Here is a 15,323-nt window from a genome sequence, read left to right as displayed (position 1 = left end):
CTAAAAGCTGCTCTGTTCCTAAACAGTGGGCTGGCTAAAAGCTGCTTCATTCCTAAACAGTGGGCTGGCTAAAAGCTGCTCTGTTCCTAAACAGTGGGCTGGCTAAAAGCTGCTTCATTCCTAAACAGTGGGCTGGCTAAAAGCTGCTTCATTCCTAAACAGTGGGCTGGCTAAAAGCTGCTCTGTTCCTAAACAGTGGGCTGGCTAAAAGCTGCTCTGTTCCTAAACAGTGGGCTGGCTAAAAGCTGCTCTGTTCCTAAACAGTGGGCTGGCTAAAAGCTGCTCTGTTCCTAAACAGTGGGCTGGCTAAAAGCTGCTTCATTCCTAAACAGTGGGCTGGCTAAAAGCTGCTCTGTTTCTGCTTTTTAAGACTTGTTTGCAGTGTCCTGGTAAAGACCAGAACCTCTTTAGGCAGATCAAAGGACCACAGCTGCTTCTCCCTCTGAATGTCAATGAGGATGCAGCCTGCTTTCACTCCACTTCTCTCCTTTTCGTGACAGGGCCTCAACAGGGCCCCCCCACAGACACACACCCTAACATCCACGACAGCACCACAGTAAAGGCTGTCCATGTAAAAGCTTCCAAGACCAGTGGCAGACAGGCAGACAAGACAGGCAGACAGACAAGACAGGCAGACAGACAAGTCACTACCCTGTACAACAGTACTGCATTCAAGGCTACTTCTGACATACACTCAAGTCATACACACCGAGTCATACAAAACCACAATACCCACATGCAGTGATTGATACATGACCCAAACACACGGACAAACACATTTAAACCACCAAGCCTAATTAGACACTCCATCATAGTAGATACAGTACACCCCCCCTCCACCTCTCCATTTCACCACACAGTGACTGCTGGGTGATGGAGGAGCAAAATGAATGGCAACTCCTACATCTAATAGATAGGGGTTACGCATTAATGGGGACGGTCCCTGTAAACCATGTTCCGCCCTCGCCCCTGTCCCCAACCCACCTCTGATTAACCCCCTAGAGTCGATGTCCGCGCCCCCATTGAAATCTAATTAGCATAATAATAAAGAATCAGTCAGTTTAAACTAGAGATATCTGTTTTTTTGCATGGGCTGCATCTCAATCAATCGCATCTGCCGTGGTCAGCCTTCCGCATCTGAGGTGAAAGGTGGCAGAGCTAGAGAGGTGTTTGTCAGACCATGAGACATCCTAAAAATCGGTATACTCACGAAAACGTCTGTAGCGTCCGAATGGTTTGGCCTAGAAAAACAAACTCCATGGAAAGATGAGACTCTCACGAACACAATGGTGTTTTCAGTTTTGCTCTACGACCCCCACAAGCACCACGGGACTTGTCTAAAGTCGGTACAGCCGATCTGCCAACTTTTGTCTGTAGAGTCCGAACAGGAAAGGTGGGCCTCTCACGAACACGTACACGTTGTTTGTTTTGCTCTAGGACACACAAAAGCCTCACAATACCAGTCTGAAGGTAGCCAGGTGCCAGTTTAAAAAATGAATGGAAGTATAATGCATTCGGGAAGTATTCAGACCCCTTCCCTTTTTCCACATTTTGATATGTTACAGTCATATTCTAAAATGTATTCAAATAATTTTTTCCCTCATCAATCTACACATAATGCCCCATAATGACAAAGCGAAAACAGCTTTTTATACATTTTTGCAAATGTATATATATATTTTTAAAAGAAATTCCTTTTTTACATAAGTATTCAGACCCTTTGCTGTGAGACTCAAAATTCAGCTCAAGTGCATCCTGTTTCCATTGATCATCCTTGAGATGTTTCTACAACTTGATTGGAGTCCACCTGTGGTAAATTAAATTGATTGGACATGATTTGAAAGGCACACACCTGTCTATATAAGGTCCCACAGTTGACAGTGCATGTCAACCAAGCCATGAGGTCGAACGAATTGTCCGTAGAGCTCCGAGACAGGATTGTGTCAAGGCACAGATCTGCAGCATTTGAAGTCCCCAAGAACACAGTGGCCTCCATCATTCTTAAATGGAAGAAGTCTGGAACCACCAAGACTCTTCCTAGAGCTGTCCGCCAGGCTAAACTGAGCAATCGGGAGAGAAGGGCCTTGGTCAGGGACGTGACCGAGAACTCAATGGTCACTCTTGAAGGAGCTACAGAGTTCCTCTGTGGAGATGGGATAACCTTCCAGAAGGACAACCATCTCTGCAGAACTACAGCAATCAGGCCTTTATGGTAGAGTGGCCAGACGGAAGCCACTCCTCAGTAAAAGGCACGTGACAGCTCGCTTGTCATTTGCCAAAAAGGCACCTAAAGGACACTCAGACCATGAGAAACAAGATTCTCTGATCTGATGAAACCAAGTTTGAACTCAGGTCTGGAGGAAACCTGGCACCAACCCTACGGTGAAGCATGATAGTGGCAGCATCAGGCTGCGGGGATGTTTTTCAGCGGCAGGGACTGGGAAACTAGACAGGATCGAGGGAAAGATGAACGGAACAAAGTACAGACAGATCCTTGATGAAAACCTGCTCCAAAGCACTCAGTACCTCAGACAATATAAAAACTCAGCAAAAAAAGAAATGTCCTCTCACTGTCAACTGCGTTTATTTTCAGCAAACTTAACATGTGTAAATATTTGTATGAACATAAAAAGATTCAACAACTGAGACATAAACTGAACAAGTTCCACAGGCATGTGACTAACAGAAATTGAATAATGTGCCCATGAACAAAGGGGGGGTCAAAATCAAAAGTAACAGTCAGTATCTGGTGTGGCCATCAGCTGCATTAAGTACTGCAGTGCATCTCCTCCTCAGGGACTGCACCAGATTTGCCAGTTCTTGCTGTGAGATGTTACCCCACTCTTCCACCAAGGCACCTGCAGACATTTCTGGGGGGAATGGCCCAAGCCCTCACCCTCCGATCCAACAGGTCCCAGACATGCTCAATGGGATTGAGATCCGGGCTCTTCGCTGGCCATGGCAGAACACTGACATTCCTGTCTTGCAGGAAATCACACACAGAACGAGCAGTATGGCTGGTGGCATTGTCATGCTGGAGGGTCATGTCAGGATGAGCCTGCCGGAAGGGTACCACATGAGGGAGGAGGATGTTCTCCCTGTAAGGCACAGCATTGAGATTACCTGCAATGACAACAAGCTCAGTCCGATGATGCTATGACACACCGCCCCAGACCATGACGGACCCTCTACCTCCAAATCGATCCCGCTCCAGAGTACAGGCCTCGGTGTAACGCTCATACCTTCTACGATAAACACGAATCCAATCATCACCCCTGGTGAGACAAAACCACGACTCGTCAGTGAAGAGCACCTTTTGCCAGTCCTGTCTGGTCCAGCGACGGTGGGTTTGTGCCCATAGGCGACGTTGTTGCCGGTGATGTCTGGTGAGGACCTGCCTTACAGCAGGCCTACAAGCCCTCAGTCCAGTCCGATCCTCTGCGGATGTTGTTACACGTGGTCTGCCACTGAGTGCACGATCAGCTGTCCGTCCTGTCTCCCTCTAGCGCTATCTTAGGCGTCTCACAGTACGGACATTACCATTTATTGCCCTGGCCACATCTGCAGTCCTCATGCCTCCTTGCAGCATGACTAAGGTACATTCACGCAGATGAGCAGGGACACTGGTCATCTCTCTTTGGTATTTTCAGAGTCAGTAGAACGGCCTCTTTAGTGTCCTAAGTTTTCATAACTGTGACCTTAATTGCCTACCGTCTGTAAGCTGTTAGTGTCTTAACTACCGTTCCACAGGTGGATGTTAATTCATTGTTTACGGTTCATTGAACAAGCATGGGAAACAGTGTTTAAACCCTTTACAATGAAGATCTGTGAAGATATTTGGATTTTTACGAAATATCTTTGAAAGACAGGGCCCTGAAAAATGGACGTTTCTTTTTTTCCTGAGTTTATATATACAGTTGAAGTCAGAAGTTTACATACACCTTAGCCAAATACATTTAACCTCAGATTTTCACAATTCCTGACATTTAATCCTAGTAAAAATTCCCTGTTTTAGGTCAGTTAGGATCCCCACTTTATTTTAAGAATGTGAAATGTCAGAATAATAGTAGAGAGAATTATCAATTTCAGCTTTTATTTCTTTCATCACATTCCCAGTGGGTCAGAAGTTTACATACACTGAATTAGTATTTGGTAGCATTGCCTTTAAATTGTTTAGCCTGTTATGGCTAGGGGGCAGTATTTTCACGGCTGGATAAAAAACGTACCCGATTTAATCTGGTTACTACTCCTGCCCAGTAACTAGAATATGCATATAATTATTGGCTTTGGATAGAAAACACTCCAAAGTTTCTAAAACTGTTTGAATGGTGTCTGTGAGTATAACAGAACTCAAATGGCAGGTCAAAACCTGAGAGATTCCTTTACAGGAAGTGGCCTGTCTGACCATTTATTGTCTTTCTTTGACATCTCATTCAATTACAAAGGATCTCTGCGGTAACGTGACACTTCCCACGGCTCCAATAGGCTCTCAGAGCCCGGGAAAAACCTGAATGTCGTCATTCCAGCCCCAGGCTGAAACACATTATCGCCATTCTCAAGTGGCCGATCAAGGGACTGTGGGCTTAGGCGCGTGCACTGGCCGCCCCCGTCTTTGTGTTTTTTCCTCTGTTTGCCGAAAAGGAGATTCCCGGTCGGAATATTATCGCGTTTTTACGAGATAAATTGCATAAAAATTGATTTTAAACAGCGGTTGACATGCTTCGAAGTACGGTAATGGAATATTTAGAATTTTTTTGTCACGAAATGCGCCATGCGCACGACCCTGATTTACCATTTCGGATAGTTTCTGGAACGCACGAACAAAACGCCGCTATTCGGATATAACGATGGATTATTTTGGACCAAACCAACATTTGTTATTGAAGTAGCAGTCCTGGGAGTGCATTCTGACGAAGACAACAAAAGGTAATCAAACTTTTGTAATAGTAAATCTGATTTTGGTGAAGGCTAAACTTGCCGGGTGTCTAAATAGCTAGCCCGTGATGGCTGGGCTATGTACTTAGAATATTGCAAAATGTGCTTTCACCAAAAAGCTATTTTAAAATCGGACATATCGAGTGCATAGTTTAGTTCTGTATCTATAATTCTTAAAATAATTGTTATGCTTTTTGTGAACGTTTATCGTGAGTAATTTAATAAATTGTTAGTAAATTCCCCGGAGGTTTGCGGGGGGTATGCTAGTTCTGAACGTCACATGCTAATGTAAAAAAGCTGTTTTTTGATATAAATATGAACTTGATTGAACAAAACATGCATGTATTGTATAACATAATGTCCTAGGTGTGTCATCTGATGAAGATCATCAAAGGTTAGTGCTGCATTTAGCTGTCTTCTGGGTTTTTGTGACATTATATGCTAGCTTGAAAAATGGGTGTCTGATTATTTCTGGCTGGGTACTCTGTTGACATAATCTAATGTTTTGCTTTCGCTGTAAAGCCTTTTTGAAATTGGACAGTGTGGTTAGATAAAGGAGAGTCTTGTCTTTAAAATGCTGTGAAATAGTCATATGTTTGAAAAATTGAAGTTTTTGTATTTTTGAGGAATTTGTAATTCGCGCCACGCCTATCATTGGATATTGGAGCAGGTGTTCCGCTAGCGGAACGTCTAGATGTAAGAGGTTAACTTGGGTCAAACGTTTCGTGTAGCCTTCCACAATAAGTTGGGTGAATTTTGGCCCATTCCTCCTGACAGAGCGGTGTAACTGCATCATGTTTGTAGGCCTCCTTGCTCACACACGCTTTTTCATTTCTACCCACAAATGTTCTATGGGATTGAGGTCAGGGCTTTGTGATGGCCACTCAAATACCTCGACTTTGTTGTCCTTAAGCCATTTTGCCACAACTTTGGAAGTATGCTTGGGGTCATTGTCCATTTGGAAGACCCATTGCGACCAAGCTTTAACTTCCTGACTGATGTCTTGAGATGTTGTTTCAATATATCCACATAATTGTCCTACCTCATGATGCCATCTATTTTGTGAAGTGCACCAGTCCCTCTTGCACCCCCACAACATGATGCTGCCCCCCCCGTGCTTCACGGTTGGGATGGTGTTCTCGTCTTGCAAGCCTCCCCCTTTCTCCTCCAAACATAACGATGGTTATTATGGCCAAACAGTTCTATTTTTGTTTCATCAGACCAGAGGACATTTCTACAAAAAGTACGACCTTTGTCCCCATGTGCGGTTGCAAACTGTAGTCTGGCCTTTTTATGGCGGTTTTGGAGCACTGGCTTCTTCCTTGCTGAGCAGCCTTTCAGGTTATGTTGATATAGGACTTGTTTTACTGCGGATATTGATACTTTGTACCTGTTTCCTCCAGCATCTTCACAAGGTCCTTTGCTGTTGTTCTGGGATTGATTTGCACTTTTCGCACCAAAGTACGTTCATCTCTAGGAGACAGAATGCCTCTCCTTCCTGAGCGGTATGACGGCTGCATGGTGTTTATACTTGCGTACTATTGTTTGTACAGATGAACATGGTACCTTCAGGCGTTGGGAGCAATTTCCAAAGGATGAACCAGACTTGTGGAGTGCTACACATTTTTTTTTTCTTTTGATTTTCCCATGATGTCAAGCAAAGAGGCACTGAGTTTGAAGGTAGGCCTTGAAATACATCAACAGGTACACCTCCAATTGACTCAAATTATGTAAATTAGCCTATCAGAACCTTCTAAAGCCATGACATCATTTTGAAGAATTTCCCAAGCTGTTGAAAGGCACAGTCAACTTAGTGTATGTAAACTTCTGACCCACTGGAATTGTGATTAAGTGAATTATAAATGAAATAATCTGTCTGTAAACAATTGTTGGAAAAATTACTTGTGTCGTGCACAAATTAGATGTCCTAACCGACTTGCCAAACTTATAGTTTGTTAACAAGAAATTTGTGGAGTGGTTGAAAAACGAGTTTCAATGACTCCAACCTTTGTGCATGTAAACTTCCGACCATATGTATTTTTTGTTGTTGAAAGATTTCTAAAAAACAGTTTTTGCTTTGTCATTATGAGGTATTATGTGTAGATTTATGAGGGGAAAAAACTATTTAATCAATTTTAGAATAAGGCTGTAACTTAACAAAATGTGGAAAAAGTCAAGGGGTCTAGATACTTTCCAAATGCACTGTATATATGTAGATAGTTTAGTGCCTAAAATAAATACATGTAAAAAATACAAATTAAATTAAATTGGTTCCCGATCTTTCTTGTATCTCTCAGATATAAGACAGACACTTCAGCACAAATTTCCTATGGATATATTTGTTTTACCTATGACGCTGTTAATCATTGCGTTTCTTTGGGCTAATAGCAGTAAGTCCAAATTCAATGTTTCATAAAATTATTTGTTTATATATATTTTTTGATACCTTAAGGCAGGGATCATCCACTAGATTCAGCCGTGGACCAATTTCTTCTTGACAGGATGGTCTTTGGGCCGGAACATAACTAAGAATAAGAAGCCCAAACAGATATAATGTTTGACTAAAACAATAATTTCAAACCTTGTTTACATTTGTATACGATCACGTGTCTCTATTATGCATGGGAATAGATTTCTTAAATGAATTAATTAAAAAAATATATAGATATTGATTTTAGCATTTGCAAATAGTCTTAGTCTCGTAGTGAGGAGCCTATAGTTTGATAGCTAGATTCATTGGATCTGATTTCCTGGTGTTTTTACAGTCTTTTATGTCCAACAATGAAAAAAATACAAAAGTATATAAATGTTTTTATTTTTACTCAGAAAACTTGGGGGGCCAAACAAAACCAGTTAGGGGGCGGCCAGTTGGGGAACCCTGCCTGTGATTCAAAATAAAATAGCTAAATGATCCTTGGTATGACCATCTTAAAACAATTCCATATGTTAGCTTAGATGTAAGGATTACAGCAATTAAAAGCACTGGGCCACTACTGGCTGCCAATGGTTCTGGGCCTGACCTAGATCCCTGGATTCCCTGCTTCCATCTTCCATCCTGCACGGAGAGGACAATGGATCCCTAGTGGTACCTGAGCGACATTAATGATTTCCAGTTGGCTTGGCTTTGCCCTGGGACTGGGTCATTGACACCGAATGGGAGGTGGTCACCAGGGTGACGGGGCGACCTGCCAGACTCAGCTGGGGGAAGCAGTCCATGACCTTTTGACAGTTTGGCAGATATTTCTCACTTTTCTAGTTCCTCGCAATCCTCCACAGAGGGAGTATTTGTTCTGTTGCTTTTTTTCCACTCAGTCGGGGAAATAAGGACTGAAAATGTGACTAGATTACTATTTATGACATTAAAATGACCAACAATCTTGTTTGTTGGAAGAAAACGTGAGTCACAAATCCAGTTCTTAAGAAAAAAAGGGATCACACATGGCTCCTTAAACAATAACAGCATGGGCGTGCCGAGATTTGTCTTTCCTGTCCTTCCGAGCATTAAAAGCATTATTTTGCATTTGACTTACATTCTCTCTCTTCTTCTATATCTTTCTCTTTCCCGATCTCTGATGATGAGTCAGTCATAATCGCTTACTGGAGTCTGAGACCGGTGCCAACTGGCAAGCGACCTTAACCTCCTCTGCACCTCCAATACAGCTGCATTAATAACCGTTGATTAGTTACAAATGACAACCGGGCCTGGTGCCATGATGTTGGGCACATGTTGAGAGAGATGCATGTGTAGTGAGGTGCTACAAAGCATTTAACTTGGCCATTGTGGTGGCTGTAGGTCCCCTACTTGGTGTTTAATTGAGGAATTAGCACTTGGGCTTCAGACTTGGGCTTTAGCTCGGCAGGCTATGGCTCTCATGTAGCGGTTGGGCATTGTGCAACCTTTACACGGGGTTTGTCTTGGGTTCTACTTTGATACCCTCTGGCTGGGACATGTTTTGAAATTACAATTATTACACAGTAATCATGTGTCAAAGTACATCTTCCTGTACATCTTAGAAATAATATTCCAAGAAGGCAACTACAGCAGTAGATCTTCCCTGGAATTTCTCTTTTAAATCTTCTAAACCGATCAAATAAAGAAACACATCAATAAATAAATAATCATGGCAATGACAGCAGGGGAGACTCCAGGAGGTTCCTTCCAGAAACGGTGCTCGTCTTCTACTCTCCTTTCATCTCTCCACCAGTGAAAAGAAAGCTCAAAAGGGAGCGAGCAGCTAAGCAAGACGCAGAGCGCTAGCGACGACACTAATATGTGACATTGTGTCAGCTCCAGCCCCATGCAGCTGTTTCCCCTTCTCCCGTCAGCTCATAGCTCCACACACTCCAAGCCTCCCAAGAATGCCTGGGAAAGTTCTGAGGGGGGGAAAACAGACGGGGGACTCTCCGGATATCAATGGCTGAGGCACAGCCCTCTACCACAGAGGAGGAGAAAAACAGCTTATTTTGCATGTTTTTCTTGCAACACTTCTGTCTTGTGTTACATTTTAATTAGCATGCTTGGTTGATTTAGACTCATTTTCCGAGCAGTCAGACTCAGATATCAGAGGGGAAGTGACAGTGAAGAAGTGATCATTTGCATGATAGGAAGTAGGTTTCAGATTGGAAGGAACCGGCAAGATTGGGTTGATTTAGCACGAGGTCTTTTATCACATAATGATAATGTGTATCATATCAGCAATACCATCTGAGGTAGGTAGCTATGGTCCATACCTCCATAAAGATACCCATACATTAGTCTTTCTCCCTCCAGCAATCCTTCACTGGTCCATCATCCCCACACTCGTCCATTATACTGGATGATGTGCCGTCAACATCATCCAGTTTAAAGCCCACCTCCCGACCTTGTAACTCTGTGAACCGCATATATTCACCTTCTCTTACTATTATCACCTTGTGCATTTGGTAACGTTAATGATATTATTGGCAACTGCACTGGAAGAGAGGGAAATAAAACTGCCCTTTCTCTACTAGCCATCGGATATCTCTGAATAAAAGTACTGAAAATCATAGGAAATATTTCCTACCATGGCGTAGCATGATGTGTTGTTTTGACCGACAGGGGTTTGAACCTAGCTCATATGCGTGACTGTGTTGGCCCTATGAGCAAAAGATTATGCATTAGTTCAGGCGGGCTTATGCAAATCTTCAGGTTTAAGGCAAGTTTACTCATCAAGTGAGCTTGGTTCACCAATCAACATAGTGATACATAGTGAAAAATGGGTCTTCAGTCATTCTTATGGTAAGGAGCTCGATACATAAACCTGGCTAATACTAGACTAAACGGTTGTTTATAGACAAACAACATCAAAGTCAAATATACATAATTACTTGCATGTTAGAGTTTTTCGTCATGAATCTTGTTCCGGAGGCAGCTCGACAGAGTTGTCACTAGCTGACACAGCCACAGTCATCAAATCAGATTTTAAACCTAAACCTAACCTTAACTCGTAACCTTAACCACACTACTAACTCTAATGCCTAACCCTAACCTTAAAGCACATTTTTGTTTTCATGAATCTTTACAGTATAGACAATTTTGACTTTGCAGCTGGCCTATCTTATGGGAAATTGCTCACTTCTGCCTCCAGGACAAGACTCGTGACAATAAATTTCAACCTGCTCAAAACTTGGTAATAAGGACATACATCTTTTGATCACTAAGTGTAGTTCAGTCCAGGATCAGTCTTAGGTTCCCTTTTGGTGGTTGTGTGTGTGAGTTATATTCCACAAACCACAGATGTTATCTAATACATGTTGCTTTCATAACACTGATGAAGCAGATATTGACTTTAATAGGCTTGGGTACGTCGTCACGACTGAACTGGCCTGATTCTTCAGACACGCGGGTCCCTGTTGATCTGCTTGACGGAGGCCACATTTGTTTTGCCCATCCTCTTGCAGTTGCCAAAATTGTTGCATTGGTATTTCACCTCTAACTCCTGGCCATAGTTTCGTCAATCACACACACTGTCAGTGCCCAGTCTACAGTTTATTCAAATAACTGCGAGTGACGATGGGGTATTTTCGTGCCGTTTTGAATGACAGTGGCTTCCAGAAATGGCCTGTTCCATTTTAAGAACGCTGTCCTACACACGCCCTTACTGCATCCAGGGCCCAAGTGGGCCGAACCATGCGTACGGGTGAGTGGGGCGGGTGGAAGTGGGCGATATCCAATTACCAAAGAGCAATGAGTTAAAGTATGGGTGAGATGGTCTAAAAATACAAGCGTCTATATCGGGCCTCTTGGTCACTCCTTTTGCATTTATGTAGTGTTCTGTGTGACAGCTGCGTTGCGTCAGATTGTAAAAGCCATCAGTCCACGGCCTGCTTTCTATGAAAGAGACAAGAGGATTCTGTACTCACACAGGCTCAGAGTGGTTTCAGGAAAGAAAGACACATATTTGGACTTTAGTTCCACCTATGAGCATCTGCAAATAGCAACAAATGTCAAAAAACTTTTTGGAGCAGCCATTTTGGTTCTCTGGATCAACACCAGACCAGTGCAAAACAAGGAGAGGTCACTTCCCAGTGAACTTTGATTACCTCCTAGCCTTTTCAGAAGCATGATGCCTATGTATTGTAGCAGCCCATGGGAATTGCATGAAGGTCTCTGAAATGTGCATTGCATCTTGGCACGTCATGCCAATACTATTCCAAACCAAAGGGCGAGAGGAGCTGTTCGCTTTCTACATGCTGGTGGTGTTAGACCCTTGTTGTAGCACTCACCACTAGCACCTACCCGCAACGCAGCTGACACGTGACTAATTCTAGCGAGGTATTGGGCCTGGTATGGCCAGGCATCCTAACAACCTCCAACCACCACTCAGTTCCCCTCATACCAACCCTTCAGTGATCACCCCTGCTCTGGTAACACGCGTCATATTAGTTTATACCACCGCATCAATGACAAATAAACAGGAGCGCCATGATGTGCATCATACTCCGATTTCACTGTAAACAAATGGATCTCTCAAATCGAAACCTGGGCTAACATCTGGTTATCATTTTCTGGTTGTCGAAAAGGAGAACGTGTAATACAACCTGTTACTTTACACATTAGTAACGCTGTTGTTTCACTTGTATTTAAAAAAAAAAATTCAAACCACAAAGACCAGGGAGATTTACCAATGCCTCACAAAGAAGGGTAACTACTGGTAGATGGGGGGGAAATAAAAAAATGGCAGACATTGAATATCCCTTTGAGCATGATGAAGTTATTAATTACACTTTGGATGGTGTATCAATACACCCAATCACTACAAAGATACAGGTGTATTTTCTAACTCAGTTGCTGGAGAGGAAGGAAACCACTCAGGGAGTTCACCATGAGGCCAATGATTACTTTAAAACAGTTACAGAGGCTGTGATAGGAGAAAACTGAGGATGGATCAACAACATTGTAGTTACTCCACAATACAAACCTAAGTGACAGAACGAAAACAAGGCACTAAAGCAATACTGCTTAAAATGTGGCAAATCAATTAACTTTTTTTCCTGAATACAACATGTTATGTTTGGGGCAAATCCAATGCAACACATTACTGAGTACCACTCTCCATATTTTCAAGCATAGTGGTGGCTGCATCATGTTATGGGTATGCATGTAATCGTTAATTAAGGACTGGAATGTTTTTCAGGATAAAAAATAAACAGAAGGGTGCAATGCACAGGCAAAATCCCAGAGGAAAACCTGGTTCAGTCTACTTGCCACCAATTCACCTTTTAGCAGGACAATAACGTAAAACACAACGTTTGGTGTGGTAAACTGTCGCAACATATGCAACTACAGTATGGTTGTCGAATTTGACCAACCCTGTTTTTGTCCAATGCTGCCAGTCAGTACGGCAGCCAAACTTCCATACCCTGTAACTACAGTATTCTTTGACGAATGATTCAGCGCAAAATCTAGATTTATAACTTTTTTTGACAGTTCCCCAGAACGCATGAGACACAGGGAGACACTGGTAAACACTCCCTGAACGAAACAAAATATGCAACAGAAATGACAGCCGAGTCCCGCGCTACTTTGTAACTTGTGTCACCAAGTCAAGTGCTGGACTGTTTTCAAGTTTGTAACAATGACAATGGTTCTAAAAATGTAATGAATTCAACACGTTTGAGTATTTTACCTGATTTTGCAGAGTATTTTCTCTTCACGCTGACGTTTTGGAATAAGGAAGGTGTAAACAGAGTTTGATTAATCCGTGTTGTGCAACTCCCCCTTCGACAGCTCTAAAGTTCTCTCTCTCTCTCTCTCTCTCCGTCGCTCTCTCTGTCCCGCGCCTCTTTTGCTGTCGCATGCCACGAAGGCCAGTCAAACGAATCTGACCACACGTCTTCTTTTACCGGGAGAAGAAACTGTAGGAGGAAGGTCGCTTGTGCAGTCAATTCAATAGTCGAGGGCGCGAATCAACGTCACATGGACTGCATGTTTTTCGAAAATTGGGTCAAACGTCAAATAGCACAGAAACTCAACCCACTGCATATTACTGATGAATAGAGGAATAGGCTGCAAGAATATTTGCCAATGTAGCATATCTATAGCCTACTCAGTTTCATAAAGTTATGGCAGACAGTATATATTTTTGAACCACTATCACAAAACCCTGCTTTTTTTCCTTCAGAGTAGGCCTAATAGTTATACAGTCAGGGCACGTGAAGCATGGTCATGCACTTTCGATACAGATATAATTTAGCACCTACAAAGTTAATTTATGTAACTTCCAAATCACACTTTTTTATCTTGATGATATACACCAAACATATTTCATTTATCAACTTGTATTGTTGTATTATTGTATGATCGTATAGGTTGTTTAGATTAGTCTATGTGACTGTTTTGAATTCTGCATATAACGATTACTGTATAGACTATGTTCAGACATCTTTAAAAAATATATATTTAACCTTTATTTAACTAGGCAAGTCAGTTAAGAACAAATTCTTATTTACAATGACGGCCTACCCCAGCCAAACCCGGATGACGCTGGGCCAATTGTGCACCGCCCTATGGGACTCCCAAACACAGCCGGATGTGATTCAGCCTGAATTCAAACCAGAGACTGTAGTGTCGCCTCTTGCACTGAGATGCAGTGTCTTAGACCGCTGCGCCACTCAGGAGCAGGTCATTGGTTGAGAACTATGCAAGGAAGGATGGTTATCATAAAGTATCTTGTGTCAACACTTCAGACTGAGGATAAGTTGGCAAATATGTTTTGTCAGAGCTCACCTGACTGAATGAATTTGTTTATTTTAAAAGTGAAATCAAGGCAATAAAAACTGTAGTTATACAACTCAATTTGACATTCTACATCAAGAATATCTACAAGAAATCTCTTTGAACTGTAATCTTGTGTGTTGACCTGTCTTATTGGCCTATTAGATTAACATTTAAAAAAATGATTAGGTCAAAATTACCGTACAATAACCCCAGTGTCCTTCGAAACTACCAACAGATATAGAGTCCATACTGTAAAAAGCTGTGCAGTACAGTACATTCTGTAGTAGGCTATGCATTGATAGACTGACATGTTAACTTCTCTCTGACTTTTAGCCAAGCAACAGTTAAAGGAAAGATACATTCTCATAAAGGAACTCTTGTTCAGAGATATTCCCAATAGTTGTGCTCTGGTGATTTGTGTAATGCCTTGTATGCCCTGGGGCTGTGCATGTTGTGAAACATATTTTTCACCAGAAAAATTAGATGCATTGCACTGATTCGGAGGCCCACAGCTTTCGAGGCGAGTGGTAGGACAAGCAGACACTTGCTCATAATGTCTCTGACACAAGAATGAGTAACATGGCCTGCATATCCTGTAGGACAGGGTTTCCCAAACTCGGTCCTGGGGCCTCCCAGGGGTGCACAAAGCTTGATGATGAGATGATTATTTGAAACAGCTGGTCACTAATAATGTTTACATGCAATTTCACCCACTTTAAATGTACGGTATATACTGTATTCTATTCATGTCTTATCCCATATAACTACTGCTGTACACCTTTTATATTCGAATACTGTCTTTACACTCCCCTTGACTTTTTCCACATTTTGTTACATTACAGCCTTATTCTAAAATGTATATAAAAAACAAAAAATCCTCACCAATATACACACAATATCCCATAATGCCAAAGCAGCACTATTATACGTTGTCGAATAATAGTGAAGACATAAAAACTATGAAAAAACACATATGGAATCATGTAGTAACAAAAAGGGTTAAACAGAGGGTGTAGAGCTGCCATCAAGGCAAAGGGTGGCCACTTCGAAGAATCTCAAATCTCAAATATCAAATATATTTGTTTAACACTTTTTTTTGGTAACTACATGATTCCATATGTGTTATTTCATAGTTTTGATGTCTTCA

At 42.1% G+C, this 15,323-nt stretch overlaps 1 protein-coding gene across 2 annotated transcripts in view; it reads right to left on the bottom strand.

The window, feature by feature from the left end:
- Positions 1 to 13,288, bottom strand: part of nek6 (NIMA-related kinase 6) — an 87,331-nt gene extending 74,043 nt beyond the window's left edge. The window contains exons 1-2 of one of the 2 annotated variants that reach the window (XM_045693385.2): positions 13,086 to 13,223; positions 7,382 to 7,460 (exon numbers count right to left, since the gene is read on the bottom strand). The gene's annotated coding sequence lies outside the window, so the exon portion shown is untranslated. Of the gene's footprint in view, positions 1 to 7,381; positions 7,461 to 13,085 lie in introns of both variants that reach the window. The other variant, XM_045693384.2, reaches the window with a different exon arrangement.
- Between the last annotated feature and the right edge of the window lie 2,035 nt (positions 13,289 to 15,323).

Source organism: Salmo salar, chromosome 01 (assembly GCF_965601325.2).
Source record: "Salmo salar chromosome 01, fSalSal1, whole genome shotgun sequence".
Classification (NCBI taxonomy): domain Eukaryota; kingdom Metazoa; phylum Chordata; class Actinopteri; order Salmoniformes; family Salmonidae; genus Salmo; species Salmo salar.
This window is presented reverse-complemented; position numbering and strand designations above follow the sequence as displayed.